Consider the following 14519-nt stretch of genomic DNA (forward strand, 5'->3'; position numbering starts at 1 on the left):
AACTCGGGTGCTCAAGAGGACCCGCGGGATCTTTGAGGCCTTGCCATCGCCCAGTTAAGGTTGTCTTTCCCTCTAGTAAAGCATTAGCATGAAGACAGTTGGGAGTTTCCTTCTGGAAGTTAGGCTGTTGTTAAGAATGCTTGTTTCTTGTAAATCACTGAGACACCAGTAAACAGGGAATCTCCTGTCTCGCCAGGACTGTGATCTCTATAAGTTAACCCTTTGTTTTCCCTTCCCTCAGCCTTAGGGCGACCTGGAGAGCCTCAGGACCGTCACATGCACCGCACCCAGGACGGGCAGGGGCCTAGGGTGTCAGCTCGTCCTGGGTCCTCAGCTCGCCTGCTGTTCCTTCACCACCCTGAGCCCTCCAGAGACTTTCTGTATTGGAGTAAAACCCGTGTCGTCTTCCAAGGCCTTCCAGCCCCGCTGTGACCCGTGCACCTCAGTCTCCCATCACTGCTCCTTCTCTCTCAACTCTTAACTTCTTTGCCCTTCGCATAACCAGCCCAACATGTCCCTGCTCCTCCCGACAGTGACGTGGCACACACATGCAGCATGAGCTTTATCAGTGCCCAGCCATTCCTGAACAGATCCACACCCCTCCTCTCCCACTTCCAGCCTTTTTTTTTTTTTCCTCCTTAGGACTTTTCACTATGTGACCTCTTCTCTCATTTATTCATTCGTTGTCATCTATATCACCGTGACTATAGAGATTAGCTCCAATGGAAAATGTCTGTTTTGTTCTGTACCATATGCTCAGAGCATGGAACATGGCACATGGTAGGTGCTCTCTCTCTCTCTCTCTCTTTCCTGAGGCATAATTTACATAACAATTCACTGATTAAGTGTGCACTTCCATGAGTTTGAACAAAGGTACATAATCATGTAATCACTGATGTGGGAAGCAAAGGCAAAAGAAACATTGAACTTCCTTACTACTTCCAGACCACTGAGAGGTCCTTGAAACAGGCAGAGTGACCTTCGTCTAGGAGCTCAGCTGCCTCATGTTGACACTTTGCTCAGGGCAAGCCCAATCTTTCAGGACCCTGTGATGTTTCCAAAATACAATGCCTTGGAGGCTTGTGCTCTCCCTTACCCCCTCCAACTTTAGAGTATGGAATCAGTCACCCTCATGACCCCCCTGAAGCTCTTTCTGCCCATGGGTCCTGTCCCCAGGCTGTAATAAAACCACCTTTTTGCACCACAGATTTCTCAATTCTTTCTTGACCATTTTTTTTAAGATCTTTTATTTATTTATTCACGAGAGATACACAGAGAGAGAGAGAGGGGCAGAGACACAGGCAGAGGGAGAAGCAGGCACCATGCAGGGAGCCTGATGTGGTGGGACTCATCCAGGGTCTCCAGGATCACGCCCTGGGCTGAAGGCAGCGCTAAACCGCTGTGCCACCAGGGCTGCCCCTTTCTCGACCATTTCTCCTGGACCCTAACATTTCCTACATCAATCACCACCACATTTGTGATTTAGAATCTGTCAACCTACTTCAATTAGGCTTTTTATTTTCCTATTATAAATGTTATTTTCTTAATTTGTAATTGTTCATTCCTCATATATGGCAATAGGATTGATTTGCATATATAGACATTATATCCTTTGACCATGCCAAACTCACTCATTTGTTCTAGCAGACACTTTGAGATTACTTGGGATCTTCTGTATAAGCAGTGTCAGTTTGCCCAGGTTTTGGTGACATTAACTTCATTAACTTCCATCACTTGCTAAGGTGGTAGCCAACAGGTTATCTTTCACCAGTATGAACTCCTGCATTTTAATTTTACTCAGCAAAAATTGATAAATTTTTATTTTATTCAGAATTTTAAAATTTGTTAACCACCAAGTTGTTTATTACCGATATGAATTCATGAATTTTTATTTTATTTCATTTATTTTCATCTTACCCTTTTTTATACTTTTTATTTTTAAGATTTTATTTATTCATGAGAGAGAGAGAGAGAGAGAGGCAGAGGGAGAAGCAGGCTCTCTGTAGGGAGCTCCCCATGGGGAGCCCAATGTGGGACTGGATCCCAGGACCGGGGATCAGGACCTGAGCCAAAGGCAGACGCTCAGCCACTGAGCCACCCAGGTGCTCCCGTTTTTATACTTTAAATGCAAACCTATTTAAATATTTACATTTCAGTGGCTCATCTAGGGGCCCCAGTCAGAGCCATCTCTGATGCTCAGGTATAATCCTTCCCACAGCATGCAGGATGCGAGTTCCTTCTCCTGAGGGGGGCGGGGGAGGAGAGATCTGTGCAAACTTAAAGAAGTTGTGCAGATCAATTAACAGGACTATTCCCTACTCAGCTGTGGAGCTGTGAAGTGGGCGTTGGCACTGCCCCAGCCTGGAGGTGGGGAGGAAGGGAGAGAGTGTGGGGGTCACTGGACACTGACCTGCTTCATGGCATTATTATGATTGTTCCTCCAAAGCCAACACCACAAGGAGGGAAAGGTAAGCAGTCTGAGATGCGGCACCCACTTCTTTTCCAAACATCACCTCTGAAATAGAACACGTTTGGCCCATCTCTCTGGCAAAGTTGAGGGGTGACCTTCACATTCCAGCTGTCCTTCCTGGGCTCCTGGCCTGCAGGCTGCTGTCCTCATTAGCCAGGCTCAGAAATAGATCCAAGAGAGAACAATTGGAACCCAGATCTTTCACTGGTCCAAAGGTGAAACAGCACATTGGATAATATTACAGAAGACCTGTAAATACATTTTTTAACATTCACCCACAAAATCTGAAAAATCATTAAAGCTGAAATAATCTAATTTTTTTAGTGAGCACGAGGGGACCGTAATTAATAGAACACTGACAAGGGATTTGCATTCCTATTAATTTAATTACCGCAGTGGGAGCAGCTGCTCAGCACACCCAGCGGTAACTGGTAGATCATCCTTCCTTTCGAAAACTATCTCTTGTGATATCTTACCTATTATTTTTAGCTTTGCAACGAAGATGAATATGATTAAGGGATATAGCCAGAAGGAAAAGTAAAAAATTTTTTTCCAGGATCAGCAAATCTTTATTTTCAGACTTAAGAAAAAGACAGTCAGGCTCAGGTAGGTTTGGCTTCTCTGGGGGCTTGTTTGAAACGCAGAAGCATAAAGGTTTCTATCATTTCCATAAAATTAAGTCATCTGTTTTAAATTTTAGATTGCTATGATTCAGTTTTTTTTTTAAATGATAGTCACACAGAGAGAGAGAGAGAGAGAGGCAGAGGGAGAAGCAGGCTCCATGCACCAGGAGCCCGCGTGGGACTCAATCCCTGATCTCCAGGATCTCACCCTGGGCCAAAGGCAGGCGCCAAACCGCTGCGCCACCCACGGATCCCGATTCAGTATCTTTCTTAAAAACACAAGGGGGCGCCTGGGTGGCTCAGTCAATTAAGCATCTGCCTTCAGCTCAGGTCATGATCCCAGGGTCCTCTGATCAAGTCCCATGTCAGGCTCCCTGTTCAGTGGGGAGTCTGCTTCTTCTTCTCCCTCTGCCTGCCATTCCCCCTGCTTGTGCTCTCTCTCTCTGTCAAATAAAATCTTTTAAAAAATTAATCAATTGAGGGATCCCTGGGTGGCGCAGCGGTTTGGCGCCTGCCTTTGGCCCAGGGCGCGATCCTGGAGACCCAGGATCGAATCCCACATCGGGCTCCCGGTGCATGGAGCCTGCTTCTCCCTCTGCCTGTGTCTCTGCCTCTCTCTCTCTCTGTGTGTGTGTGTGACTATCATAAATAAATAAAAATTAAAAAAAATAATCAATTGAAATGTTGATACTGCTATTGATCTGCTTAGCCGGGGCAGAGAACGCTCTCCTCTGTCCTCTGGCACAGCATCAGTGGGAGGGTTGCCATGGTGACCCCGGGAGAGGCCGTTGTCCAATGTTGTACTTCACCCTGTAATTTCACCACAACCTCTTCTCGTAGGTCAGTTTGATGGGGCTGGTGAACAAAATCTTTATCAAAAACTCAAACGATGAATGCACTTCTCATATTTGTCACAGTTGCAGGTGGCCCTCTATTGGGTATTCTTTTTTTATTATTATTATTGGGTATTCTTACTTTCTCCTACGTATAACTCAAGAGACTATTTCGCCATCCTTTCTCCCTGTATTCCAAACGGAGGCACCCTGCACTGAATCTGAGATCATGAAATCCACCTTACTGATCCCTGTTCAGAAGGTGAGGCTAAGAGGAAGTGCATCTGAGAAGCACTTCTGTATTAGGTATCAGCCACAAATAAGGGAAGTGATTGACTCTTCTCTCTCTTTTTTTTTAAGATTTTATTTATTTATTTATTTATTTACTTACTTATTTACTTATTTATTTATTTGTTTATTTGAGAAAGAGAGCGAAAGGCAGAAAGAGAAACAAATTCCTCACTGAGCATGGAGCCCGATGTGGGGCTCAATCCCAGGACCCTGCGATCCTGACCTGAGCTGAAGGCAGATGCTTAACCAACTGAGCCACCCAGGTGCCTCCAATTGGCTCTTCTTAATAGTGCTAATCTCAGTGAAAGACTTTAGAAGGCCCACATTTTTAATAAAAAACATATAATCATAACATAAAGGAAAAAATATTAGCTTGAGTCTGGATATAAAAGTTCTAGTCCGGGATCCCTGGGTGGCGCAGCGGTTTAGCGCCTGCCTTTGGCCCAGGGCGTGATCCTGGAGACCTGGGATCGAATCCCACATCGGGCTCCCGGTGCATGGAGCCTGCTTCTCCCTCTGCCTGTGTCTCTGCCTCTCTCTCTCTCTGTGACTATCATAAATAAATACAAGTTAAAAAAAAATAAAAGTTCTAGTCCTAAGCAATAGTCTTAAGCATTTGGGAGAGCCACCCTAAACTTTTTGGATCACAGAGTTTTTATCACCAAAAGATGAAGTTAGATAACTTTTGATATTTTTGTCAAAAAACATATATTTGATCTAGTAATACACTTGCTTATATTTCCTTTGTTACTTTTTTAAAAAAAGATTTTATGTATTTATTCATGACAGACACAGAGAGAGGGGGTAGGCAGAGGGAGAAGCAGAGGGAGAAGCAGGCTCCCTGCAAGAAGCCCAATGTGGGACTCGATCCTGAGACTCTGGGATCACGACCCTGAGCCAAAGGCAAACACTCAACCACTGAGCCACCCAGATGTCCCTCCTTTGTTACTTTAAAATAACATTTTAGGGGCACCTGGGTGGCTCAGTGGGTTAAGCATCTGCCTTCGGCTTAGGTCATGATCCCAGAGTCCTGGGTTCAAGCCCCACATCAGGCTTCTTGCTCAGTGGGGAGTCTGTTTCCCCCTCTGCCCCTCCCCCTGCTTGTCTGTCTCTCTCTTTGTCCAATGAATAAATAAAATCTTTAAAAAAATAAAATAACCATTTTAGTGTCCTCTAAGAGGAGCAGTAATGTGGTTGGGGGTTAAAAGTAATCAAAAATTTATATAGAGCAAGTCCCAAATGATATTCAAACCAATATCTCTCTTACTCTTTTTTTTAAAAATACCCTCTTCTTTCTTTAATTGATGTTTTTCTCCACCTGAAGAATGGCTAGATGATATCCCCTGATCAGAAGCCAGGTGACCTCATGCCACGGATATCCTCTGTGCTTAAGATGTGCAGGCTCATCCGCCGTAGGAGCTAAGCCCCTCTGCTCAACCAGCCCCTGTATCTGTTATCCTTGGTGGATAACAGTCTTCCTCTGCCTTCTCCAATCAAATTCGCAAAACACCGATTCACCCGAGAAAAAGCAGACGTGGTTCACTTACTGTTGATACTTTAATTTTTCCCATGAGTGTAGGCCTTCTCAGCAAAGAAATGAAGACTAACCTGCCTAACTCTGCAGCTACCTCATTTCAACAGCTGCATTCAGGGTCCCTTATCGGGAAATGAAATGATTGTCTGCACACGGACGTTCATATCAGCCTTAGTCCTAGTGGCCAAAAGCGAGAAGGAGCTGGATGTGCTTTGGCAAGGGAATGGACACACAAATCCCAACCCATCCACACCACAGAATAGCAATCAGCAGTAAAGAGAGTTACATTGTCGATACGGGCAACAACCTAGATGAGTCTCCAGGAAATTAACCTGGGTGGAAAAACCCAATCCCAAAAGGTTACATGCTATGGATTTCATTTCTGTAACGTGCTTGAAGTGGCTTGATCATAGCCACTGATGGAGGACAGATCAGCCGTCGCCAGGGGTTCAGAGGGGTTGGGAGGATCGGAGGTGGGGTATCTGTCCAAGGGCAAGGAAGGGAGTATCCTATACTTGACTGTCTCAGCATCACTATCTTGGTTGTGATGTCTCACTGCAGTCTCATATGATGTCACCATTGGGGAAAATTGGGTAAAGAGTGTATAGGATTTTTCTGTATTACTCCTCTCAACTACATGTGAATCCACAACCATCTCAAAATAAAAAGTTTAAGAAAAAAATCATTGTGAGGAGGAGAGCAAACAGGAGATGTACAACCCTTGGTACAATGCCGAGTGCAGAGCTGGGGAGCTCTGGTATAACTCAAAGAGCCCGGGGAAAACTGGACCATTGCTCACCCCACTGGGCCATCTAGTGTCAGCCCACACAGCATCGTGAAGACTCGGGTTCTCTCCATCTCTCCACCCTGCCCTTCTCAATGTGTAGGCTCTGTTCGGGCAAGATGTCCTCAGGCTCCCAAGGCTTCTGCAGCTCTGGGGGTCGCGTACTGGCTGGCCTACACCCACTGGCATCTCTCTCAGAGCAGAGAACCTGTTCTCAGAAGTCTGTCTCACAGCTTAGAGGCCAGGATTACATCACTTACAAAATCATCAAGCAGAATGGAACCGTCCTCTGTAGGTCACCTCCAGACCTGGGGCGAGAGCCAACCTTCCTGACTCAAGTGCAGGATCCCATCTATGCCAACCAGAGAGAAGGAGATGGTTCTCATGTGGTTTCGCAGCACTGCCTTTCTCCGGCTGTTTTCCCAAGTGGTTTTGATTTTGTTCATCCTTTCTGTTGTTTCTTTTTTTTTTTTTTTTATCAAGTTTTGTTATTTTGATATTTCCTTGTGCTTTATTTAAATAGACTTTGTTGGGGGCACCTGGGTGGCTCAATGGTTGAGTGTCTGCCTTCGGTTCAGGGTGTGATTCTGGGGTCCCAGGATCAAGTTCCACATTGGGCTCCCTGCAAAGAAACTGCTTCTTCTGCTGCCTATGTCTCTGCCTCTCTGTGTGTGTGTGTGTGTGTGTGTGTGTGTGTGTGTGTCTCATGGATAAATAAATAAAATCTTTTAAAATAAATAAATAAATAATTTTGAAAATATTTTTTATAAATTTATTTTTTATTGGTGTTCAATTTGCCAACATATAGAATAACATCCAGTGCTCATCCCGTCAAGAGCCCACCTCAGTGCCCATCACCCAGTCACCCCCACCCCCCGCCCACCTCCCCTTCCACCACCCCTAGTTCGTTTCCCAGAGTTAGGAGTCTTTCATGTTCTATTTATCCATGAGACACAGAGAGAGAGAGAGGCAGAGACATAGGCAGAGGGAGAAGCAGGCTCCCTGCAGAGAGCCCGATGTGGGACTCAATCCCAGGTCCCCAGTATCACGCCCTGAGCCAAAGGCAGACGCTCAACCACTGAGCCACCCAGGTGTCCCAATAAATAAAATATTTTAAAACAAATAAATGTATTTTATTGTTCCTCTTTCAATTTTTAAAATTAAACTTTTTTTCTTTTTAAAATCAGTGGGCTATGTTAATATAAATATCCAGGTTGTATTGTTGTTGTTTTTTAAAGGTGTTATTTATTTATTCATGAGAGACACAGAGAGAGAGAGGCAGAGACACAGGCAGAGGGAGAAGCAGGCTCCATGCACAGAGCCCGATGCGGGACTCAATCCTGGGACCCCAGGATCACGCCCTGAGCCAAAGGCAGGCGCTAAACCACTGAGCCACCCAGGGATCTCTATCCAGGTTGTATTGAAGCAGGCATTTTTATTGATCGATTATTACATTTTTTTTTCTTAGTAAGCACTGCACCCAGTGTGGGGCTTGGACTGACAACCCTAAAATCAAGAGTTGAACACTTTTTTTTTTAAGATTGTTTTTTTATTTATTCATAGAGACAGAGAGAGGCAGAGACACAGGCAGAGGGAGAAGCAGGCCCCATACAGGAAGCCGGACGTGGGTCTTGATCCCGGGTCTCCAGGATCACACCCCAGGCTGCAGGCGGCACCAAACCTCTGTGCCACTGGGGCTGCCCCAAGAGTTGAACACTTTACTGACTGAGCCCGCCAGGTGCCCCTAAAAATAAACTCTTATATTAGTTCTGTTTAGTATTTCTTCCTTTTAAATCAAGGCTGGGGAAAGTCTGACTCCCCTCAGGGTCTGGCCCCTGGGGCATCACCCCCCAGGGGACCTCACTCCCTGCTCGCTGACCTTCAGTTCTGTGCTGCTAACTGCTGCTTCCACCAACCTTCCTCCTTAATCTGGGAGGAATTCAGTACAAACATACAGTCACAGGGGTTCTCTAACCTCCATTTGTTGTTTATTTTCAAGCCAATTGTCTTCTTTCTGGAAGGGGTGCTATGAAGGTTTCAGATCTTCTATGGTCGTCGATGCCCATCGTGACCTGCGGGCACATACTTTTTTATGAATCTTCATTTCACATATATTTTATTTAGATGTCCTAAACCCCATGAGAAGAGGAGAGCAGGCACGAGCTTCATCTTGGATGAGAAAATTGAGCACTAAACACAGTAAGAGCCTTCCCGTGGTCACAGATTTAGTGAGAGAGAAAAAAGATTTTGTTTTTAAGATTTTATTTACTTATTCATGAGAGGCCACACAGAGAGAGAGAGAGAGAGAGAGAGTCAGAGACTTAGGCAGAGGGAGAAGCAGACTTCCTGCAAAGAGCGGGATGTGGGACTCGATCCAGGATCCTGGGATCACACCCTGAGCCGAAGGCAGATGCTCAACCGCTGAGCTGCCCAGGTGTCCCGAGAATAAAGATTGAAATCCAAACTTGCTTCATTAAAACTCTTCTCCACTGTTTACAGGAATCACCCCTGGGAATAGCATGGAATGGGTTTCATTTTTACTTTGCCTCCTTATGCAATATTTGATTTAAAAAAATGAGCACGCATTGGTTTTGCAATTTTGTAGAAAACAATGAAAATGGGGCAGAGGTTAGGCAATCCCACTTCCCGGTGTTTGAGGGCTTACTCCCACAGAATCAAAAGAAATATACACAAGGACGCTCATTCTAACAACGTCCCCAAATAACGCAACACTCACACCCCAGTACCACTAAGGCGGGGGGGGGGGGGGGTGAGGGTGGGGGGGGGCGCTGCCTCTAAGACTTCCTGCAAACGTATTGGCATGCACTCAGGAAATATCTGGAAAGATCTTTCTAGTACACTAAGTAACACCAGTTTCTTTCTGGGTAATGCAATCTAAAGTATTTTTTATTTTTGCTTCGTTATGTTTTAAATAATGGTTGATGTTTGAAACCGTACCTTGTACTTAAACCAGTTCTGGAAACAATGAAGCCTTATAAAGAGAAGGCTAGTGAGGCATCAGCCTGGAAGGAGCCACGTGGGCCCAGACTCTTCTGGCCCACACCCTCCTCACCCAGGGTCCAGGAGCCCATTGACCCAGGCCTGCGCCCCAGGCTGGAGCCACCAGGCCTGAGGCCATGGCTGTGTGTCCTCAGGCTGCCCTGGTGAAAGGCCACAGGGTGGTGACCTGAAACGACAGAGAAGTTTGTCTGCCCAGGGCTCTGGAGGCTGGAGGTGTGAGATCAAGGGGTCTGTAGGGCTCAGCTCCTCAGAGACCCAAGGAGACTCACTTCTTGCCTGTCTGGGCTCTGCTGCGGCTGGCACTCCTTGGCACTCCCTGGCTGGTGACTGACACTCCCCGTCTTCCTCGTTCTCTGTGGGGCATCCAGGGGGCTGGCGGGATGGTGGTGGAAGAACTCAGCTGAGGCAGCACGACGGAGATAAAAGTTTATTGAGGACACTGCAGTGAGCAGTGGGCAGGGCAGCAGGGCAGGCAGCATGGACAGGGCAGTAGGGCAGTAGGGCAGCAGGGCAGAGGCCATCCACCCGGAGGGGTGGTGGGGGCTGTAGCTATTGGGGAAGGGAGGAGGTACAGGTACCTGTGTCGGGGTGTATAGAGCCCTTGGTCAGCTGGGGCTTATGGATACTACAAGGTGGGTCCCTAAGGAGCCTGTTTGCACACAGTCCTTCAGCCCGGGGTTGCTGTGGATTCCTCTCATCTCAAATAATCACATCCGCAAAGACCTAAGGGTCCCATTCTGAGGTCCTAGGGGCTAGGACTTCAATATATCTTTTTTGGGGGAACAATTGAACCCATAATAGGCAGCTTAGCTTCACATCCTGAGCCTCGTGTCAGGAGGGGCAGGGATGAGAAGCTGACCCCACAGTCCCTCTCCTTCTTCCTCCCACTGGCCCCACTTCCACACACTGCAGGCCTCAGCTTCTCCTCTGGGCAGGTCTAGGACAGCAGCCGCAGTCCTCATGAACTCAAGCCCAGAGCTGACCCAGAGCACACAGCCTCCAAATGCCTATCAGGGGGAAAGCCTTGTGTTGGAACCCTCACTGCAGAGTCCCCTTAAAGAATCTCAGGGGAGAGGCTCCTGGGGGGCTCTGTCACCTAAGCGTCCAACTCTTGATTTTGGCTCAGGTCATGATCTCAGGGTCATGAGATCGAGCCCCATGTTGGGCTCTGTGCTGGGCGTCTATGCAGTCTGCTTGAGATTCTCTCTCTCCCTCTCCCTCTGCCCCTTGCCCCCACCTCTCTCTCTCAAATAAATAAATCTTAGAGAAAAAAAAGAATCTTTGTGGAATCCACACTTAAAACCCTCAAAGGATCTGTGCTGAAGTTAGCCCAAGAAAGGTCCTCAGGACTCTGGATGAGGATTCACCCTCTCCATAAACCCGTTACTACCCTCACCAGGAGGGAGACAGGCTGGGCATCACAGTAATGGAGGAGTCTTGGTAGCTGTCAACCATTGCTGCACAGTAGAACCATCTGGGGGTGGGGGGGTGTGATTTTCTAAGATACCACCACCTGTGCAAAGATTTGAATAGCTGCTCAACAGCATGAGCCTTTAGGGAAATGCAAATCTAATCCAGAGTGGGATACCACTACCTACCCATGAAGAGAACTAAAATCACGAAGACCGCCATACTCAGGATTGGCAAGGATGTGAAGAAACTAGAACTCTTGTATCCTGCTCATGGGAACATATTGTGAAACACACACTTTGGAAAGCAGCTTGATATTTTTCTTTAAAGATTTTATTTATTTATTCATGAGAGACACACAGAGAGAGGCAGAGACATAAGCAGAGGGAGAAGCAGGCTTCCCACAGGGAGCCCAATGCGGGACTCGATTCTGGATCCCAGGATCACGCCCTGAGCCCAAGGTAGGCGCTCAACTGCTGAGCCACCCAGGTGTCCCAGCTTGACAGTTTCTTACAAAGTTAAACATACCTGCCAGGTGACCCAGATATTTGATTTCTGGGTATTTGCCCAACAGAAATCAAAGCACATGTCTACACTGAGACTTGTGCTTGAATGGTCATGATGGCTTGACTCGTTAACAGCCAAAGAGTGGTGATAACCCAAATTTCCAACACATGAGTGGATAAATAAACTGGTATATCCATGCAGTGGACTGCTACACAGCAATAAGAAAAAGCAATTTATTTATACATACAATAACACAAACAACTTCTGCTGAGTGAGTGGGAGAAGGCAGACAAAATGCATACACAATGCATCATTCTATGTGTATAAAATTTTGGAAACCATACACAGATCTACAGTGATAGAAGATCAGGGATTCCCTGAGGATACAGTGAGTAGGACTAGCAGAAGGGACAGATGACAAAGGGGCACAAGGAGGCTTCTGGGGTGATAGGTTCCTTACCTTGAGTGTTGTGATGGTCCCACAAGTGAACACATTTGTCAAACTTCTCCAGCTCAGCACTTTAAAAATGAACAGTTTGCTGTCTGCCAATTATACCTTAGTAGAGTTGATAACAACGACAACAAAAGACCTGCTGTCCAAGCCCCAGTCTCCAGAGATTCTGACTTTGTTTTCAGGGGCCAACAGGGTTGGTGCTTTTAAGAAACTACTCCTAAAGTGCAGCTGAGTGCGATCACTGGCCCTTGTCATTTCTGGGGGGGATGCTGGCATGTGAGATAACAGGCTAAGCCTAAGCTCTTTTAACTTCAGTGGCTGAGAGAAAATATGTTTAAACCAACCCAATGAACATCATGTAGGGAAATAGTTAAATTCACCAAGTTGATGGTTGGATCACATGAAATCATCATTTTTAGGTCACCAAAGCTCAGGTGCCTGCAGTTTTATATGGCAACGTTTATTTTCTGTAGTTTCACCTTCATCAAACAGTAGTTGTTCCAAACTATCATAGGAGAGCTGGACCAAGTGCCACTATGATGTCACTAATGACATCACCTCAGAATCTTAGAGCCACAATCTGGCCATTTGAGCATCCTTTCTGAACCACACTTCCTCCTGTATCCCCAGAAAGCCAGTAAATCTTGTATGGTGCAAGGAGATACGATTTCAATTTTCAATTAAATTTCAATTTTAAAGATTTTATTTATTTATTCATGAGAGAGAGAGAGAGAGGCAGAGACACAGGCAGAGGGAGAATCAGGCTCCCTGAGGAGAGTCTAATGTGGGACTCGATCCCAGGACCCCAGCCAGGATCACGCCCTGAGCCAAAGGCAGATGCTCAACCATTGAGCCACCCAGGCATCCCTAAAATTTAAAGTTTAAAAGTAAACAGGATAAATTTTAAGCTTTCCTTTTGTCCTTTCCATAAACTTCCACCCCACTTGCCCAGATTCAAATGAAATTTTCTCTTTTCAGAAGTAGCATATATTTCTTTTTTAAAATGATTTTACTTATTCATTCATGAGAGAGACAGAGACATAGGCAGAGGGAGAAGCAGGCTCCATGCCGGGAGCCTGACATGGGACTCCATCTGGGGACTCCAGGATCACGCCCTGAGCCAAAGGCAGACGCTTAACTGCTGAGCCACCCAGGCGTCCTGTAACATATATTTCTTTTCTCTTTTCAGAAGTAACATATATTTATCGTAGAAGATGTGGAAATGGAGGAAGAAAGCAATGAAGCCACGGCAAGCTGATCACGCCCCACTGTGTTCTTTGCCCATATCTGAAAACCTAGGATTAGCTCAGCATTGGTACTTCCTGAAAATTAACTTTGGGTTATAAACAGGTCTTTATGGCTTTGATAAATGATTTGAGACCCACGTTAATACTTATTCAGATGGCTTGAAGTTTAGATTAGCTCCTTAATCATCAAATGGCTCTTTTGGAGCGCCTGGGTGGCTCAGTTGGTTAAGCATCTGCCTTCGGCTCAGGTCGCCAACCTGGGGTCCAAGGATTGAGTCCTGCGTGGGGCTTCCTGCTCAGAGGGGAGTCTGCTTCTCCCTCTCCCTCTGCCTCTCTGCCCACTCACGCTCTCTTGCTCATGCACTCTCTCCCCCAAATAAACAAATAAATAAATATCTTAAAAAAAAAAAACTAGATCTTTTGTGGAAGTGTTTGTCAAGTGATGCAGTAAAAACCACTGGCTCTAAAGAATAAAAAGTGATTTGAACATAGATCTGAGCATCCTCCCTGGCTCAAATGACAGGGGGAGGAGAGGAGGTAAGTAGGGCTGTCTGGGGGTGGACAGGAAATCTGATGAGCTAATATCTGAAAATATTTCAGAACCACACTGAACAGATGAGTGAACATAAATGATGAAAATCTCAAACCGGAGTTCTAGTGGCACGGTCCCTTTCTTTAAAGAGGAGCCAAGGGATCCCTGGTGGCGCAGTGGTTTAGCGCCTGCCTTTGGCCCAGGGCGCGATCCTGGAGACCCGGGATCGAATCCCACATCGGGCTCCCGGTGCATGGAGCCTGCTTCTCCCTCTGCCTATGTCTCTGCCTCTCTCTCTCTCTCTGTGACTATCATAAAAAAATAAAATAAAAAAAAAAAAATAAAGAGGAGCCAATCCTGGGGCCTCCTCCTGGCTCTGGTGGGTTACTGCAGAGAGGACACTGCTGTCTTCAGATTCCTGTCTGTCCATATTGCAGACAAAAGCTAGAGGGAACATTTGGGAAATGAAAACACATTTATTCCCCATGGGTAGTCTAAGAAATAGTAAATAATCCTAGTGCGTCCAGGCAGCTATAAGAGAATCCCATGCACTGGTGGCTTCCAGGCCACAGAGGGCATTTCCCATTGTTCTGCAGGCCGGGTGTCACAGGTCAGGGTGCTGGGAGATCCAGGTCCAGGGCGGCTGCCTTCAGTGTCCTCCTATGGAGGAAGGGGCAGGGGATCTCCTGGGGTCTCCTTCCTAAGGGCACTAATCCCCTTTGTGAGGGCTCTATTGCAGGACCCAGTCTCCTCTGAATGTCCCACCTTCTAATGCCATCAGCTTGGGGATTTAGGGTCTCACCGCAGGCATTT

General features: G+C 46.4%; 1 protein-coding gene and 1 long non-coding RNA gene across 3 annotated transcripts in view; one reads left to right on the forward strand and one right to left on the reverse strand.

Annotated features, from left to right (window-relative positions):
* CARS2 (cysteinyl-tRNA synthetase 2, mitochondrial) overlaps positions 1 to 1206 on the forward strand; it is a 69242-nt gene extending 68036 nt beyond the window's left edge. Inside the window, exon 19 of the transcript XR_012009730.1 lies at positions 242 to 1206. The gene's annotated coding sequence lies outside the window, so the exon portion shown is untranslated. The remainder of the gene's footprint in view (positions 1 to 241) is intronic.
* Positions 1207 to 8115: 6909 nt separating this feature from the next.
* On the reverse strand, positions 8116 to 12446 carry LOC140607827 (uncharacterized). Of its 2 annotated transcripts, XR_012009734.1 has the most exons (6): positions 11934 to 12446; positions 9826 to 9956; positions 9494 to 9722; positions 8930 to 9043; positions 8511 to 8607; positions 8116 to 8279 (listed from the first exon to the last, which is right to left on the reverse strand). It is a non-coding gene; the product is annotated as an uncharacterized lncRNA (long non-coding RNA). The 2 variants fall into 2 exon arrangements; XR_012009733.1 differs by lacking the exons at positions 8116 to 8279; positions 8511 to 8607 and having other exon boundaries at positions 8781 to 9043.
* Positions 12447 to 14519: the final 2073 nt, after the last annotated feature.

This window comes from Canis lupus, chromosome 17, assembly GCF_048164855.1.
Source record: "Canis lupus baileyi chromosome 17, mCanLup2.hap1, whole genome shotgun sequence".
NCBI lineage: Eukaryota > Metazoa > Chordata > Mammalia > Carnivora > Canidae > Canis > Canis lupus.